The sequence below is a fragment of the Xyrauchen texanus genome, chromosome 42 (assembly GCF_025860055.1).
Source record: "Xyrauchen texanus isolate HMW12.3.18 chromosome 42, RBS_HiC_50CHRs, whole genome shotgun sequence".
Classification (NCBI taxonomy): Eukaryota; Metazoa; Chordata; class Actinopteri; order Cypriniformes; family Catostomidae; genus Xyrauchen; species Xyrauchen texanus.
Genome location: NC_068317.1, coordinates 11,794,356 through 11,814,428, shown reverse-complemented (window position 1 = coordinate 11,814,428; position 20,073 = coordinate 11,794,356).

The following is a 20,073-nucleotide window of genomic DNA, read 5'->3' as shown; positions in this document are numbered from 1 at the left end:
AATAAAACGCAATATCAGGGGTCGCAATTTATTTACATGTAAAAACAATTTACATGGTGTGCGTAGTAAAAAAAAATATTTTAAACTTTTGTCATCTGCTCAAGCTTTTGGGTTGAAAATAACAGTTTTCAACTTTACGTTTGGTTTAGGATTTATTGGAGACCTTGAACTCAGACTTTGGTTTAAAGATCTATTTCTATTCATGCTTTATGTGGGGTGTCTTTAAATGGGCTACAATGGCACCTTTGAAAATGCTTCAATTTCCTGGCTGTGATGACAGCTTGATATCAATGGTTTGTGCCATTTATCTTTACATTATTGCTATCATCTAATGTATAAATAACTGTATACATTTAATATACAAAAGAAAACAGCTTAAGTACACAAATCATGAAATATGCACAAGCAATAAAGCCAACTCTAATACATGAAATTAAGGAAAATTGTGTCTTCATATTCTCTCTCTCAAGTTGTTCTGTAGAATCAAAACGCCAGAATGAATCATAAAATTGGGCCACACAACTTGAGATGCTAAACATCTGCAAAAATGTTTTTTCTTTTCTTTCTTTCTCTCTTTTCTTTTTTTTTTTTCATTACACGAAAGAAAGTTATACAGATTTGAAAAAAATGAGGGAGAGTAAATTATCAAATTAACATAGTTAAGTGAACAAATTGTTAATTGTTGCTGTTTAAAATTTGCATTGCTTCAATTTGTAGACTGCAATTTGGACTTTAAGAACATCACATAATTAAATAAAAACAGCAATGTAAGTCACACAAAACGTAGGGTGCAACTGGGTCACTCAAACAGAGAGAGGCAGGAGGGCACTCAGAGAGGATCTCAGGGGAAACAAGATTAAAGCTTTTGCGAGAAAGAGTGTTCAGCTCCTGAAGTGAAAGTATGCAAATGAGGGGAAGGATGCTGGAGTGAAACTTAGAGACTAAAAAACATTTTAGGCTACTTGTCTCCAGGAAGGAAATACTGTATGTGGCAGCCTTTGTGCTATTGCAAGCTTGAATGAAATGACTAATAACGAACATTAATAATTGTTTGTCCCTTGTTTGCCTTAATGGGTGCACTTTGGGGACATTTACATTCGTCGTTTCATGGTGTGATAGCTATAATACCCCCGATCATGTCCATAACCAGCTATGAGGTCACCAAGGTCCAATCCTCTGTAAAATTTTCATATAAAAAATAACATTTGAAGCTATACTACTGAATGAAAAATCAGCCGTTGAACACTTCTCTTTTGAGTGTCTGAGTGTATAATTCAGTTTTGACAGTGGGCTAGATTATTTTGTGTCTGCTATGTGTGAAAGAGTTGTGAGTGAGGGTGCGTGTGCAGCGCATCCCACACAATACTTTGCATCGTCGGCACTTAAACTGTCAGTTTTCAAAAAGATGCATGTAGACAGCAAGCAGATTTGTTGCCAGGTTACCACACTCTGTAAAACAAAAGCAATGATCATCATTATTTCTAAGTAACATCCCAAAAACAGCAGCACTCTACCAGGGGCATGCACATAGGGGTGACTGCCCCTTTGCCCTCCTGTGGTGCACTATGCCCCTCTGGGTAAAGCAGGCTCATTTGAGATGCCAAACTCCTAGCCTTGAAAGTAGACAAGAGTAGACGGCTGCAGTCAGTGATGGAGTAAAATAAGTTCAGTCAAGTCTGACATTTCTCACTTCTGGTATGGATCAGCCACCTGTGAGATCAAAGACAGATATCGTGTTTCACGTTCGCTTTATGGTGCCATTTGGTGTGTAAGCTCAAAATCATACTCAAGTCCAAAAATAGAGGAAGTTCACACACAATGTGTAGAAAAAGTCTTACAATTTTATTAGTATTTATTTATTTTTTTGTGGTGGAACATCACACATACCCATTAATAATACAATTTTGCAAAAGGGAAATTATTTATTTTGTGTACGTTATGCACACAAAATCACATGTGCATGTACCAACAAACACCTGAAGATTCTGCAGTGGAGAAGTAGAAACAAATGTGTCTTCATCCTCTTCCTCAGGCTCAGACAACTTTTGTGAAGACACCTGTATGGCTTAGGAGGTGAATGGCTCCTCATCCTGGCCAGTGCCAGAGGGTGCTCCAAAAGATTACAGAAGTGCCCCTGAATTTGCATTGAAATACAGTATATGAATCTGACACCCTAAATGCATTTGTCATTATGCACAATTTATCAAACCTTCAGAATAGGAACCAAATTAACCATACAACCTCCTTGGCTAATTCTAGGCACAAGACACCCCCGAAAGACTCAATATATCACAAAAGATACAAAATATCATCATAAATTAGACATATTTTAAGTTAGCCTACAGCACTGGAAATTCCCCTTACTGAGCTCAGGACTTAGTCAATACAATCACAGAAAACATTTATAATGTCACCTCAATAAAGGTTAACCAAATCTATAATGTGCTTGTTTAACTTCAACCCAACTTGCCTAGTTAAATTGTAATCATTTTGCTTAAGGCTACACACATAATCATGATGAAACTGTCTGAGAATGTATCCAATATCATGTAAGCTACAGATGGACAGAAAAAGGAATATTGTCACCCTATGTGTAATAGCATAGCTAACATAACATACAGTAAGTGTTATACTAGCCTAATTCATTACATGCTAAATGTAATGCAATATCATAAAGAGATGATTTACATAGCTGCATACCATTATCTTTTGTGTGTTTCTCCTCTTCTTCTTTCCTTTTTTCCGCTAAATACTTGTGGTCTGGACTGCACTTATATAGCAAAGTTTTAACCAGGGGTGGGGCCAAATATCACCAAATGAGTGGATTCTGTGCCTAAATTTATCATGAATATAATGAAGCGTGCCGATTTCCTCAGCCTTTATGAGTCAATATTCACTCATTTACCTAATACTTAAGAGTTGCATAATTACATTAATGATATATTTTTTTAACAATTATTAAAGTTTAGTATTAGAAATAATAATAATAATATTTATGTATGAACAATATAGTACAGGTACACATTATTTAAAATATGAAATCTATACCTGTTTAAACACATTGAAAAGAGGTGGTCAGTCCCAATAATCATGCTCACGCTTGTTGTGTAATGAGGATGAACATTAAATAAAACATTACTACACATAAAACATGGTAGCTTTAGAGGAGAGCATACAATACACTTTCATACATAATAAAACAAAATACATGTCGATGTTAAAACCCCAAAAATAAGATAAAAATCTTAAAAAGATAATTCCGGGGAGCACTCACCCACCACAACCCCTCTCTCGGCTGGCGCAAATCTTAATGACCCAACAGGAACCAGTTCGCTACACAGCCAATGGGTGGAGAGCACAGCTTAAATATAATTAAAGGGTCATACACAAAATGAAGTAAAGAAAGTGTAAGCACTTTTCTGACCCTGTTACACAATGAAAAATGTAATGGCAATAGAAATAAATACAATTAATTAAAATAAGATATATTGCAATAAACATTATTATTAGACACATTTCAGTCCTCCTGCTTTTCACATGTGTTTGCTGGGTATCCCAAAGCACTAAGAACAATATTAGTAGCACTTAAGTAGTACTTAATCTCTGCTGTGAATTTCCCAAAAGCATTGTTATCTAAGTAAAAACTTTTGTAAATTAATGTGAGCTTTGAACCATTCTTATGTCCATTAAGTACAACTTAAATGTACCTTTCTTGCATCTTTCATAATTTATCAGAGGCAAAGGGACATTGAATACATTATATTAATAGATTTTGATAAATGGAAAGCCGTTATGCACTATTCCCTTTAAAAAAAGCTTCACTAGGCTGCTGCTCTGAGAAAAAGCGCTTTGGGAACAATCCTACATGTTTGTGACCAGCGGAAATATGTGTGTAACACGTCAATGAACATTGACCGGAATTTATAGCCTCGGTTGGTGTAATTATTGGATGCACCGGTGACCGGGCTATAAATGGACTTACAATACGTACCCAGAGACGTTTTATTCTATTGATTTCATACATTAGATGTTTTGGTGATTGGAAAGATTATACAATTAAAAATATTTTAGCCTTTTGTCAAGATTTACGCATTTCAGTTTTCATAACAAAATTCCATCAAATTGAATTGAGTAATCTTTAAATATATAAATTAATAAAACTTATACGTATAAATAATAAACCAACATATACATTTTATCTAAGGATACCAGATACTAGGTTTAATCAACATCACACCAGCCTCCTGGTGAATCTGTTCTTTTTTAGAGACAAGCTGACAAGATGGCGCCTGTGTTTGGCTTGGCCGCTGCTGCATCGCACTTGCGTAAACTTTTTACATTTGTATTCACCCTATATGTTGCCATATCAGCCCTATCATCTGACTATTGTGTCTTTGCTGCTCGGACTTATGATCGACACTCGTTGTTGGACATCAGAGTGTCTATGGAAAGACTCTTTGAAAGTTGGGAAAGTTTCAGACAAACCTTTCCGCCCCCGTTCGTGTGTCCTCCTTCATCACCTGAGTACCGGCTCCTGTTTACAGGCAGGGGTCCTGGGAATACTGAGAAGAGACCGAAGAGAAGGGCATGCAGAGCTGGCGTTCAAGTGAAGAGAAGGCGCCAATCCTGGACGGGGGTGCTCTGGCCATATCGCGGTGAACGATTTCGGTGGCTGCGACTAGTTTTCCCCCTAAATACGGGTGAAAATGCTCCTCAGCACCAACACCCCATGATGCTTTTTCCGGTTGGATGTGAACCTCGCGTGTATCAGCAATTTGTTGACGGGATCGTGATGGACTTGCTATTACCGATGTTCTCTGTGCCGCCTGACCAGCGACTGGCAATTTGCCGCAACTGGAGTCCTCGTGATTGTGTCAGCTGTTTACGGTCAGTTCCGTCACAATCAGCTGTTCTTGATGCCGGTCTGTCAAACACTACATTACTCCACTTTGCCTTGCTTAACGCCCGTTCCATCTCTAATAAATCGTTTATTCTTAACAAGCTTTTTATGAGCAAAAACATTGATCTTATGTTTCTTACGGAAACGTGGCAAAGGGAAAATGAGTTTGTTTACCTAAACGAGCTCTGTCCTGTTGGCTGTTCTGTTACTGGGATGCCTCGATTGGCACCTCGTGGTGGTGGACTTGCTGTTGTGCAGCGTGATAGTTTCATATGTAGAGTGATTAATTCAGAAAATTTTGCCTCTTTTGAATCTCAAATGCTTAAAGTAGGCTCTTCTAATGCTTTTTACAGTGTGTTAATTTACCGCCCTCCTGGCCCTGCAGGTGTCTTTCTTACTGATTTTACTGACTTTTTATCATCTATCATCAAACTTGAGAGGGTTTTAATTTGTGGGGACTTTAACTTGCATATTGATGATTTTACATGCAATACAGCTGCTAATCTCCTTTCTATTACAGACTCTTTTAATTTCATTCAGCACGTTACTGGACCCACGCACATTAAGGGTCACACCCTGGACCTTGTTTTTTCTCTTGGTCTAGATATTGTACATACACATGTGGAAGATGTACATGTGAGTGATCATAGCTGTGTTTTTTAATCTTAACTTTTCTCAAGATCCTCCGCCCCAGAGAATTATGACACAAAGGCGGATTATTAATCAAGACACTGCAGAGAGGTTCTCTGCCTTGTTTGACCCATGTTCTCTGATAGGATGTACTGATGTAGATGAATTTATTTTATCTTTTAATGGTCAGTGCTTATCGATTCTTGATAAAGTAGCACCAATTAAGTTGAGCGCTGTCTCCCACAATAAAACCTGTCTATGGATTGATGAAGCTATCTTAAGTTTTAGGAGAAATTGTAGAAAAGTAGAGCTTCTTTGGAAATCTTCTAAACTCGAGGTTCACAGGCTCCATCTTAAAGATCTAATGGTCTCCTTGAATGAGATGTTGAAAAAGGCGAGAATGCGCTTTTTTTCTCAACTTATTTCCTCGAATAAGCACAATCCTAAAATCTTATTCGACACCATTAATACAATAGTTTCTCCAACTAGCTCTCAAACAACTGCGTTATCTAGATCTGACTGTAATGAATTCCTCAACGTTTTTGTTAATAAGATCAGAGACGTTAGGGCTATCATTGAACCATCATTGGCTCAGAGCTTTGCCTGTGACTTGTCCCCCCCGCATTGTTGGTCCACTTTTACACCTGTGACGATACTTGACATTACCTCGCTGTTACATTCTATGAAACTATCATTTTGTCCTATGGATGTTGTTCCTACTGTGCTATTTGTACAAGTTTTTGACTACATTGGCCCCTGTATTGTTGAGATGCTTAACTCCTCACTCTTAAATGGTGTTGTTCCTGCTTTTTTTAAACATGCCGTTGTTAAGCCTGTACTTAAAAAAACTAATCTGGATCCGCTACAACCGGAAAACTATAGACCAATTTCGAAACTTCCTTTCACGTCAAAAATTCTAGAAAAAGTTGTAGCTGAAAAACTCACCCTTTTCCTAGAGAATCATGAGTTATTTGACAAATTCCAGTCTGGTTTTCGCAAAAAACATTCCACAGAAACAGCGTTACTTAAAGTTTCAAGTGATATTATGATGTCAGCTGACTCTAAAAAATATACAGTGTTGGACTTATTGGACCTTTCAGCAGCTTTTGACACAATTGATCATAATGTTATGATAAATAGACTTCGTGATCTGGTTGGCATGTCGGGATCAGTTTTAAAATGGTTTTCATCCTACCTGTCAGGTAGAAGCTTTAGTGTTAATATGAATCAGATTATGTCTGAAACTGCAGAGTTGTCGTGTGGGGTACCGCAGGGTTCTGTCTTGGGTCCTATTTTGTTCCTCTTGTACATATTTCCTCTCGGTAAGGTTATTAGTCAGTTTAGCAACATATCTTACCACCTGTATGCAGATGATATCCAACTGTATTGCTCCTTTAAGGAAACTGAGTTGTTTAAATTGTCCTCTTTAATTAAAGTCTGTCTAGTATTAAAAAGTGGTTATGTGAGAACTTTTTGCTTCTCAATTCTGACAAAACCGAAACACTAATCATTGCCCCTGAAAAAAATAAAATCCCAAAGATAATACAATATATTGGCGACTTAGGCCCGTCTGTCCAACCGAGCCTCAGGAGCTTAGGTGTTGTCTTTGAGTCAGCTATGTCCTTGGAGCTTCATTCGAAACAATTAGTTAGAAACTGCTTCTTTCAATTGAGGAACATTTCAAAATTAAGATCATCTGTGACTAACGTTTGTTACGTATGTAACCTCCGTTCCCCGAGGGAGGGAACGACACGTTGTGTCGGAGAAGCAACACTAGGGGTCTCTCTTGAGTGCCGATATCCACCTCTGATCTATGAAAAAAGGCCAATGAGAGTTGGCAGCCAGTATTTGCATGTCCCGCCCCCGGACATACGGGTATTTAAGCGGCACAAATACGGGAGTTCATTCAGGATTTTTCTGAGGAGCCGGAAATGGTCCGGCCACAACAGCGGCTCAGTTCATACGTAACCAAACGTTCCCCTTCTGTCGCTCTTTCCACGTTGTGTCGGAGAAGCGACACTAGGGGACCCATTCCAATCTTGCCATATGCTGAACCGTGTACGTGAACTGCCGATACAGAGGCGGGCAGGGATTCATCCAGTGCCACGCATTGTCTGTACCCGGCTGCACGTACCCTTCCCCAATGCCCCATACGAACATCGGGATCCTTCTAGTTACCCTGAGAGGGGAACAAGGCGATGTTTGCCAACATGGGAACGGGCCAGCCTGGCTGGGCCTCTTTCTCTCTATGTTTCTCGCGATAGAGCAATCACGGCCGGGCCCTTACACGCATATAGGGAAGGGGGTCTTACCCAGACCCTGTGGAGACCACACCTGCCCTTTTTCTTGGGGAGGAAAAGTGGTAGACACGTCACACGGCCGTCTTAGGGCTCGTGTGGAAAGTATGGTGCGGTGGTAGATCCAGCCTCGAAAGGGGGGAGTTGCTACAGCACGGCAACCGGGGCAGCTGTAACTGCCTAAGGGAGACACGGGGGTCCGCATGTAAGGGGACAGAACCGTGGAAATACACACAGGGGGAGTCCGAGCAGGAGGCCTTACCTGTGGAGCACCTATACCAGTACAGGGTAGCCATCAGGGTACCCGCAGTGGCTTGGGTCGGCGAGTTCCTCCGCTGAACCGCGGATCCGGAGGGCTGGGGAGGAATCGACCAGGGTACCGACTCGGAGTGGGGCGCCCTGGGAAAAAAGGCGCACTACTTAACCTTGACGTCAGGAAAAGGGCACTGGGCGCAAGCGATCCACCCGGCCGTTCTACGTGTTACCGAGTTCTACGGGCTCGGACCTGACAAAACACGAGACGCAACCGACTCAACGCGGAGGTTGTAAAACCTCGCGAAGGTGTTGGGTGTTGTCCAACCCGCGGCTCTACAAATGTCTGCTAGGGAGGTGCCCTTGGCCAGTGCCCACGAGGATGCAACACCCCTTGTTGAGTGAGCTCGGACCCGCAAGGGTAGGGGCACGGCCTGGGTGTGATAAGCCAGTGTGATGGCGTCGACAACCCAGTGGGCGAGCCTCTGTTTGGAGATGGCATTCCCTTTCTGCCGTCCCCCAAAGCAGACAAAGAGCTGCTCAGAGCGTCTGGTGCTCTGTGTGCGGTCCAGGTAAATGCGCAGGGCATGCACTGGACATAGCAACGAAAGGGCTGGGTCTGCCTCCTCCCGGGGCAGCGCTTGCAGGTTCACTACCTGATCTCGGAATGGTGTGGTAGGAACCTTGGGCACATAGCCCGGTCGCGGTCTTAGGATCACAGACGTATCTGCCGGACCGAACTCCAGGCAAGTGTTGCTGACAGAGAATGCTTGCAGGTCCCCGACCCTCTTGATGGAGGCGAGCACGATCAGCAGGGCCGTCTTAAGAGAGAGGGCCCTGAGTCCAATTGATTCAAGCGGCTCGAAGGGGGGTCTCTGGAGTCCTGCCAAGACTACCGAGAGATCCCAGGAGGGAACTAGGCCTGGCCGGGAGGGATTCAACCTCTGGGCGCCTCTCAGGAACCTGAGGATCAGGTCGTGCTTACCCAAAGACTTGCCGTCTAAAGGATCATGGTGGACAGCAATGGCGGCAACATACACCTTGAGGGTGGATGGGGACAGCCTCCTGTCCAGCCTCTCCTGTAGGAACAGGAGCACTGACCTAATCGCGCATCTCTGCGGGTCTTAAGTTCAGGAAGAACACCAATCTGCGAACAAGCGCGACTTTAGGGCGTAAAGGTGCCTGGTATAGGGGGCTCTGGCTTGGTTAATTGTATTCACAACGGTCGCCGGTAAGCCGGCTAGCTCTTCCGCATCCCATCCAGGGACCAGACGTGGAGGTTTCAGAGGTCTGGGCGCGGGTGCCAGAGCGTGCCCCGTCCCTGAGAGAGGAGGTCCTTTCTCAGGGGAATTCGCCAGGGAGGAGCTGTCGCAAGAAGTCTGAGTTCCGAGAACCAAGTCCGAGTGGGCCAGTAGGGGGCCACTAAGGTGACTCGCTCCTCGTCCTCCCTGACCTTGCACAGCACCGGTGCAAGAAGGCTCACTGGGGGAAATGCGTACTTGCGCAGCCCCGAGGGCCAGCTGTGTGCCAGCGCGTCTGTCCCAAGGGGAGCCTCTGTTAGGGCGTACCAGAGCGGGCAGTGGGAGGTTTCCTGGGAGGCAAACAGGTCTACCTGGGCCTTGCCAAACCATTCCCAAATCAGCTGGACCGACTGGGGGTGAAGCCTCCACTCCCCGCCAGGCAGGCGTTGTCGTGATAGCGCATCCGCTACGACGTTGAGCTTGCCGGGGATGTGAGTGGCACGCAGCGACCTGAGTCGCTGCTGGCTCCATAGGAGGAGACGGCGGGCGAGTTGTGACATGTGGCGGGAGCGTACACCGCCTTGGCGATTTATGTACGCCACCACTGTGGTGCTGTCCGATCTCACAAGGACGTGTTTGTCCCGAACTAACGGGAGGAACTTCCTGAGGGCGAGAAGGACGGTCAGCAACTCCAGGCAGTTGATGTGCCAACGCAGCGGGGCCCCTTTCCAACGGCCCGCTGCTGCGTGCCCGCTGCACACGGCACCCCACCCGAACCGGGAGGCGTCGGTTGTGACCAGAACGCGTTGGGACACCTGCTGCAGGGGCACCCCTGCCTGTAAAAAGCAGAGGTCTGTCCAGGGTCGGAGTGTTTTGAGGCAGGCAGGGGTGATCCTTACCCGATGCGTGCCGTGGTGCCATGCTTGTCTCGGGACTCGAGTCTGGAGCCAGTGCTGGAGTGGTCTCATATGCATCAACCCCAGCGGCGCGACCGCCACGGAGGATGCCATATGCCCCAGGAGCCTCTGGAAAAGTTTTAGAGGGACCACTGTGCCTGGCTTGAAGGAAGCGAGGCAATCCAGCACCGACTGAGCACGCTCGCTCGTGAGACGTGCTGTCATTGAGACTGAGTCTAACTCCAACCCGAGAAAAGAGATGCTCTGAACCGGAGTGAGCTTGCTCTTTTCCCAGTTGACCTGAAGCCCCAAGCGGCTGAGGTGCTGGAGCACCTGGTATCTGTGTGTGCATAGTAACTCTCGAGAGTGTGCTAGGATAAGCCAGTCGTCGAGGTAGTTGAGAATGCGGATGCCGGCTACTCGTAGCGGGGCAAGAGCCGCCTCTGCGACCTTCGTGAAGACGCGTGGGGACAGAGACAGGCCGAAGGGGAGGACTTTGTACTGAAACGCCTGGCCGTCGAACGCGAACCGTAAGAAGGGTCGGTGTCGTGGCAGAATTGAGACGTGGAAGTACACGTCCTTCAGGTCTACCGCTGCGAACCAATCTAGATGCTGAACGCCAGCCAGAATATTTCTCTGCGTGAGCATTTTGAACGGGAGTTTTAACAAGGCCCGATTGAAAACTCGCAGGTCCAGGATTGGTCGTAAGCCGCCGCCTTTCTTGGATACAATGAAGTAAGGGCTGTAGAAACCCTTCCTCATTTCAGTTGGAGGGACGGGCTCTACCGCGCCCTTGGCTAAGAGGGTCGCGATTTCCGTGCGCAGGGAACTGGCATGCTCGCCGTGTACTGCGGAAAAGCGGACGCCCCTGAAGGGGGGCGGGAGCCGGGCAAACTGAATTGCGTAACCGAGTCAAATGGTCCGGTGCAGCCAGCGTGATGCGTTGGGAAGTGAAAACCATGCTTCCCAGCTCTGCGCTAGGGGCACCAAATGGACGAGTATTTTGGACGTACCCGGCGGGGCCTCGCAGCGGGGCGGAACAGGTAATGCAGCGTCGGGCGGCTTCGTTGCGGCCTGAGGCTGGGGTGCTGAGAATAAACTCAAAGCACTTACCTTGCCCTGCGCACCCGGCAGGGGGCGGGTTCGTGACTGAGGAGGAGGTCTGCTGGCGTCCTCTGGACTCGTCTGAACCGGCCGGCCGGGGGGCAGTCGTAGGCAGTCGCCGCGTCCGGTGTACCGGGACTGTCGTAATCTGAAAGCAGATTGCCGTGAGAACGGCATTTGCGGGCCAGGTGACCCAGAGGCAAAGGAAATAGCTCTTTTATTGAGAATGTGGGTACCACAGCCCCCGTCAGGGGGTGTGGCAAATAAAAAAACAAAGGATTCTCCTCCCAGCCCTCCACCGGGGGACGGAGCGGTCTTACCAACTCTGGAGCTAACATCTTGGGCTCTGGGCCAGCTGTCTCAGAGGGGGGACGCCCTCGGCGGGCAGACGGGGCAGGGCCCGTAGCGGCAGGTGTGCGGCGGGGCATGATGTGAGAGATGGCCTCCGTCTGCTTCTTCACCGCAGAGAACTGTTGGGCGAAGTCCTCGACGGTGTCGCCGAAAAGGCCAATCTGGTTGCTGACAGAGACAGTTCCTGCAGCACATCAGGATCAGGTCCACCTCGTGCATGTTTCTGAGTGCTTTGGCCTGGTGGACTTGCAGGGGGGCCATCGCATGCAGGGTAGGCCTTCGCGTTGAGCGAGGATGTTGTCCTACAGGGCTTGGATGGGAGTACGGGGCGGCCACGCCAGGAGGTAGGGCTACCGGGGCATAGATGGTACGCAACTGCCCTATCGACCTGGGGAATCGCACCATATCCGTGGCGCTCTCCGCCGTCGAGGGTGGTGAGAGTGGAGCGGGTGGCACCTAGACAAGCGGAGAGCGGGGCTCTCCACGTAGACGTCAGCTCGTCATGCACCTCCGGGGAAAAACGGGACCGGGGGGGATGCGTGGCCGGGAGGATGGAGGGTTCCAATCCAACCCCACGCTCACGGTGGCCCGGGAAAGCATGTCAGACATCTGAGCGTCGACCTCAGCCTGGGCCTGCTGGCCCGAAGGCGGCAGTCCAGGGGAGTCCTCGGCATCAGACATCACACTCTCCGATGCAGCGGCGAGCTCATCTGCTTCGGGCTCGAGAGGATAGACAGCCGGGCTGTGAGGCGAGCCGCTATCGCCGCGAGTGTAGACGGGGACCAGCGAGCGTGTCGGGGAATGGGAGGTTCGCGGGGGGCTACCCGGCGAAACTGCACCCGCTGCCATCCCCAAATCGCCCCCAGCGCCAACCGCATCGTCCTCAATCCCGTGGGAAGAAGGAGCAATGCGGGGTGCAGCTGGGGTGGCTTGCTCTCTGTTGAAAGCAAGCTGCGACCGCAACGTGGTCATGGTCATGTTCTCGCAGTGAGAACATGAGCCATCCACAAACGCCGCCTCGGTGTGATCGCGGCCCAAACACACGAGACAGCACCTGTGGCCGTCTGAAGCGGAGAGCACTCTACCGCATCCAGGAACAACACAGGGGCGGAAGGGCATCTTGAAAAGACCGCGTCCTGAAAAGGACGTTCAACGCCGCTGTGTTTTGCTCTTTTAGAGAAATTCACTCTTTTAAGGAAATAACTCTTTTAATACACAGTATGTGTGTGTGTCTGCGCTGTCGAAGCGCTCAGGGGCAACAATGCACGCCGTGCAATGCGAAGGAGAAAGCCGCTGTTGTGCGCCGTCAAGATCCAACAGCATGCAGATCGTCAGAGGAAACAGGAACGTTAGTGGTGTGTAACTCGCAGCAAACTGCAGACAGACCATCGGCTCCGAAGAAATTTTCTGAATGAACTCCCGTATTTGCGCCGCTTAAATACCCGTATGTCCGGGGGCGGGACATGCAAATACTGGCTGCCAACTCTCATTGGCCTTTTTTCATAGATCAGAGGTGGATATCGGCGCTCAAGAGAGACCCCTAGTGTCGCTTCTCCGACACAACGCGGAGAGAGCGACAGAAGGGGAAAGGTGAGTTAGAGATGATTATTCATGCGTTCATCTCCTCCCGTTTAGACTATTGTAACAGTCTTTTTACGTGTTTGGGTAAGAAGGAGCTTCATCGTCTCCAGGTTGTTCAGAACTCTGCTGCAAGGCTTTTATCCCGCGTTAAGAGAAGAGAACACATCACACCTGTTTTAGCATCACTTCACTGGTTACCAGTCCAGTATAGAATTCATTTTAAAATTCTGGTTCTTACTTTTAGAGCCTTGCATGGCCAAGTCCCTACATACATGACTGACCTGATACAGCTGCACACTCCTACCCGGAGTCTCAGGTCTTTAGATCAGATGTTATTAGTTGTTCCCCGTACTCATTTTAAAACTAGAGGGGACCAGTCTTTCCAGGCAGTCGCTCCCAGGCTGTGGAATGTTTTGCCTCTTGTTTTACGTTGCGCAAACTCAGTTGATTCTTTTAAAAAACAACTGAAGACTTTGCTTTTCAAGCAGGCTTTTGGTTAGTCGAGGGGTTTCTTTTATGGTTGTTTGTAGTGTTTGTTGTTTGTATTTTGGGGAATGTATTTAAATTGTTCTTGTATTACATTTTTACTGTGAAGCACTTTGTGATTTTTATCTGTGAAAAGTGCTATATAAATAAATTTTACTTACTTACTCCTCTGAAAATTCCCCCATGAACTGACACTGAAATTATTATTTCTATGTTTAGATTTTGGGGTGAAATATTACCCAGTCCTTGACAGGTTTTGTAAGATTCACCCAGCTAAAAAATATTGCTATAAAAGGAAGATTGGATCATTAGTGTTTTTAACTCTGTATTGTAAAAAGGAAGCATTTTCCCCATAAATCCCTTTCAAGGAAATTCAGCTTTCTTTTCTTCACCCATCATATGGGTGTTCCAATTTTTACCATTCATTTTAATGCAAGTGCGCTTTCCCTTAAACCTAATTCTCATTATAGTGTGATACTGTTGCATTGCAAAATATCAAGTGATTGGATACAAATACAGATTGGAATCTAGAGTAGTATTTTAAAATGCACAACCAATGGTTTATCTGACTATGGTCATGATCATCTGTAGCAAAAAAGTCATGTCATCAGAGACCACAATCATGGAATGAGTAAAGGATGTAAAATTAGCCCTTCCGTGACATAATGACCCCTTGCCCACCAATTGCAAGATCTTCTGTGTGGAGGAGGCTGCCAGTTGAACCTCCCCTGTTATTTTCCTAAACACCAAAAGCCATGATCTGCCATCACTGTGAAATGTCAGAGGCTCATTAGACCTCCCACATTTAAAGCCACTTACATTAAGAGAAACAGAGAGAGAGAGAGAGAGAGAGAGAGAGAGAGAGAGAGAGAGAGAGAGAGAGAGCTTGTTTCAAGGCAAAAACAGTGCTCTTGCCAAATAAGGTGGATTGGAGAGCACAAAACTTCACTCTTTTTGTAAGCAATGAGGATCCATGCAGAGTTAATTTAACACCCTGTGTTTACTAGCATGTCAGTCTGTTTACAACTAGTGACTTGCTCATATACAGCAAACTGTAGCCTTTGTGAAATGCTTGTGAAACAAATAGTACTGATTATTTGGCTGTTGTCTTTGCAAATGTGTGTGTGTGTGTGTGTGTGTGTGTGTGTGTGTGTGTGTGTGTGTGTGTGTGTGTGTGTGTGTGTGTGTGTGTGTGCAAGTCAGATTACAATGTAATTGGCAAGTGGAACACATAATTATCCAAGATTCTCAGGTTTAAAATTGTAACATTTGCAAAAAAAAGAGCACCAATGGGCTACATTATTTCCACATTTGCATTGTCCTGCCATATAACAGCTTAACATTATCATACAGGAAATTGTCATGATGCAACTGAATGCTCTGTTACCCTGAAATTTACCAAATTCTGCCAAGTCACTGACAAGCGGCATTTACCATAGGACATTTTTGCATCCATTCAAATGTGTTTTATGTTTCCTGTGGCACTAGCGATAGGGTGTTGCACAAGCAGCCTCAAAGGCACAGGTTCTGGTCTCATGGAGACCAGGATACAATCATGTTCACACAAACAATTGTGTGCCTGATTCGGTGGATGCATTTTGCATCTAACAATACATTGTAACTCCTCTAATGACTTGGTTTAGGGTTAAAGTTTGGGTAAGGGAGTATGGTTATTAAAGTATGCATTCCTGTTGACTGTATTACATAATATAACTAAATGATACAATTCACTTTACAATTTGCTTTTGGAGCCACTCTGGCCCCATTTACACCTTTTTTGTGATTGTATCACTATCGGATAGCACATGACCACATTAAATGCCCAAAGAAACCCAAGACGCATTGTGATTGGATAGTGATTGAATCACTGAAACCACATTGGTCGAGGATGGCTTATGACCACATTCAATGTGAAAAAACACAATAGGTACTTCCGTTTTGCAGTCTTGTCAACCAAACAATGAACAATATCATGTATTATTCCAGTGGATACACTCTCCACTCAATTCCCAATCGCTCACATCTTTCTCCTATTTGTATCACTCCGCTTGTGTTTGTGACATTCTAAACTAATGTGTAAGAGCAGCGCAGATGTATTCTAGAGCTATGTGTGACTTTTTATTTATCCCTGTGGCATTAAAGGTTTTAGCCCTGTGGCATTAAAGGTTTTAGCCAGAAGGTGGTGTCAAAAGATTTTGATGTGTTATGAGCCAGTTAAGTCTGACATGCATTGAGTCAGTGCACCTCAGTCAGTGAGTGGTGTCTTTGAAGTTACCGGTATTGTCTCTCACTCCATGATCACTTGGATTACTACTACTATATTACAGCAAGGAAATACAGGATACAAGATGGCGGAGGAGAGTATGAAACGGCTACCGCAAAATACACCACTTTGACGGCTATTACACACATACACACACATCCTTGTTACTCCAATGACTTGTTAGAAACAGCCCAAGCCGTAGTTACTAGTTCTAAAGTGATGTTTTGAATTAATAACAGATGCATCTTTTGAACTAGCAATAGCAGATCCCGATCTGTTGTGTAAGAAAGTTGTCCCTTGCACAAGTTTTTTTTTTTTAAAGTCCTTAGTATTTCCTAATTTTTGTATTTACTTGTTTCAGTTACAATTGAATAAAAGCAATATAAACCTCACAATCAGGCTGTATGGCCCTAAATCACCACAGGCCAAGTATCGCAGGAAATCAAAGCTGTGCTGATGTAGGACCATTCAGCATTCTTGCTTGTTTGATATTGCTTAAGAAGAGCATTTAGCTCTGGCTTAAACCACAAAACTGAAGAAAGCACCACCAAGGTAAGGCAACAACTGTATACAAACATTAGGATGGCACATATCTCATTTCTCTGTCTCTATGAGTAAGCAATCCCCCCCCCCCCCCAAAAAAAAAAAAACACTAGAAAAGCAAATTGATTATTACACTCTATGCCAACATATTGTCCAGTGAGTGCAGCATTATTTTATAAAACTCACTATTTTCCCAATTTGGAATGCCCAATTCCCATTACTTAGTAAGTCTTTGTGGTGTGTCAATCTGGTTGGCAGGGGACAAGTCTCCGTTGCCTCCACTTCTCAGACAGTCAGTCCACACATCTTATCACGTGGCTTGCTGTGCATGACACCGCAAAGACTCACAGCATGTGGATGCTCATGCTACTCTCTGCGATCCACGCACAACATACCACGTGCCACTTTGAGAGCGAGAACCCCTAATTACGACAATGAGGAGGTTACCCCATGTGACTCTACCCTCCCTTGCAACTGGGTCAATTTGGTTGCTTAGGAGACCTGGCTGGAGTCACTCAGCATGCCCTGGATTCAAACTCGTGACTCCAGGGGTGGTAGTCAGCGTCAATACTCCCTGAGCTTCCCAGGCCCCCTACTAAACTTACTCTTAAACTTTGGGTGTGAGTCTGTAATTTTTAATGGAGTCATTATTAAATTTAATGTTCTTTCTAACTTCCCAAAATGTTCATTGGAAAAATCTGAACAAAGTAAAGTATGATCATAAAAGAGGAAGTCTGCAATCACTTGAAATGTTTCTGGAACATTTCTCAAGGACATTATTTTCAAAATGATCTGAGCTTTGGCCTTCATTTTTAACCGAATGTTGGCATTGCGCAGTGACTTGTTTTGATAGCAATTCATTCTCATTTATAGAAAATGTATTAATTGGCAGGCAGACAAATGCAAATTGAATTCAACTTGTAGTTACATAGAATGTTAAATTAGTTTTGTGGTTGTTTTATCAGGCAAGGCCCTGCGTCTCTGGACCTGTGCCTTTGCATAGCTCAGCCTTCACTTCCACCAACATAAGAGCACAAAGCCTGATTTCTGTTTTCACGCTTCCCTTTGGACACTTTAATATTTCGATTTATATTTTATTTGACATATTATCCTCTCTGAGGCATGTCACCAACAATCTCAAAGTGTTTGTTTTCATACCACGTCACACCACACAGAAGAACAGGGAGTGACATATTGTCATATCATTGTATTCTCTTATGGTACACTGATTGAGGTTAGTTGTCACAATGGGAACCAGCTGTGAATTGACACAGATTTGAAAAGGATGAGTTCTAATTAAATATTAAATACCATCTAACGTAAAAGAGCCATCTTCCAAAACGTATGTGTTTAAAATGTATTATAGGCTCTTTACTTGTTTTTAAGCTAAATGTAAACAATTGTAGTCAACAAACTTTTAAAAGACAACATTTTGTATAAAATTAAAGCAACATTTAATACACATTTAAAACACATATGACAGCTTGTCCTCATACAAATACAACAACCTTACAGTACAGAGTTGCAGTTACAGTTGCTTTTTCTGAAGGAAATTTGTACTTTAATTCACCAAAGAGAAATTCAACTGATCACAAAATGTAGTCAGGACATTACTGATGTAAAAAAAACAGCACCATCACACTTTGAAAAAAGTAATTTTTGAACAAATCTAGACAGGGCCCATTTCCAGCAGCCATCACTCCAACACCTTATACTTTTTTCAATTCTCAATGCACTCTAAATCCTCATCGTGGCATAGTAACTCGCCTCAATCCGGGTGACGGAGGACAAATCTCAGTTGCCTGCACATTTGAGACCATCAGTCTGCGCATCTTATCACATGGCTTGTTGAGCATGTTACAGTGGAGACCTAGCATGTGTGGAGGCTTCACGCTATTCTCCGCGACATCCATGCACAACTCACCACATGCCCCACAGAGAGTGAGAAACACATTATAGTGACCACAAGGAGGTTAACCCAACATGACTCTACCCACCCTAGCAACAGGGCCAATTGGTTGCTTAGGAAGCCTGACTGGAGTCACTCAGCACACCCTGGAGTTGTACTTGTGACACCAGGTGTTTTAGTCAGTGTCTTTCCTTGCTGAGCTACCCAGGCCCCCCCAAAACCTAATCCTTGAGTAATCATGCTAAATTAAGTTTAACATCATCTTTGTGTTTGTTTTTGAACAGTAAAGAGAAGACTCAGGGGTGCAGGACTTATGGGAAAATTGAAAAGAAAAAGCCACTTTTGAAACAGAAAAACAAACAAAAAAAAGGTTAGAGTGGACAAAGAAATACAGACATTGGACAGATAATTGGAAAAGAGTACTATGGATCTTAACCCCATTGGCCTTTTGTGGGATCAGCTAGACTGTAAGGTGTGTGAGAAGTGCCAGGCAAGACAGCCACATCTATGAAAAGTGTTACAGGAAGTGTGGGTTGAAATGTCACCGGAGTATCTGGACAAACTGACAGCTAGAATTCCAAGGATCTGCAAAGCTGTCATTGCTGCACATGGAGGATTGTTAAACTCTTTAAAGTATTTTTTTTATTTTTATTTTTTTTCAAATTGTAATAGTAATTTTTGACTAAACCTGACTATAATTTGTGATCAGTTGAATACCACTTTGGTGAATAAAAGTACCAATTTATTTCCATAAGAGCAACATTTTTACTTTATTCCAAACATTTGGCCGCCAGTGTATATATTACATATTAGATATTTTGAAATTTTTATGAAAAACTTGTTTTGTTCAGGTCAAATGGAGTAACTAAAAAAAACAAACATAAAAAAAAAATCTTGATCTGTTACTGAAAAATTTATATTTGTAATATATATACAGTATATATATATATATATATATATATATATATATATATATATATATATATATATATATAAGTTTGGAATAATATACAGACTGGGGCAACTAAAAAACAAAACACAAAGACAATGTTAAGCTTAATTTAATAAACCAAACAGCTTTCAAAATAGTGTTTGATATAATGGCAAGTGATTTTCTAGTTCCAAATTAGCAATTTAGCATGATTACTCAAGATCAAGGTTTTGGAGTGATGGCTGCTGTAAATGAGGCCTGTGTAGATTTGATAAAAAATGACTTTTTCCAAATAGTGATGGTGCTGTTTTTTACATCAGTAATGTCCTGACAATAGCCTATTTTTTGATCAACTGAATGCCACATTGGTGCCTTAAAGTACTAATTTCCTTCAGAAAAAGCTGAATCTGTACATTATTCTATACTTTTGGCCACCAACAGGTATCTTAACCCTTATGATGTGTTCCAGTCATTGTGACACAGACATTATTATTTTTTTAACCTAATCTTTTTGAAATATAATTACTTGACTTTTTTCACACTTGGTATCTGAAAAAGCATACAAAATTGGTTTTATTTCACTTTGTTACACCTGTTGTGTTCCTGGTAAAAAATGACCAGCCATTGGAAATGAATGGATAAGGTTACCAATAATGGGCCTGTACAGTTATCTTATGAGCACATATGTA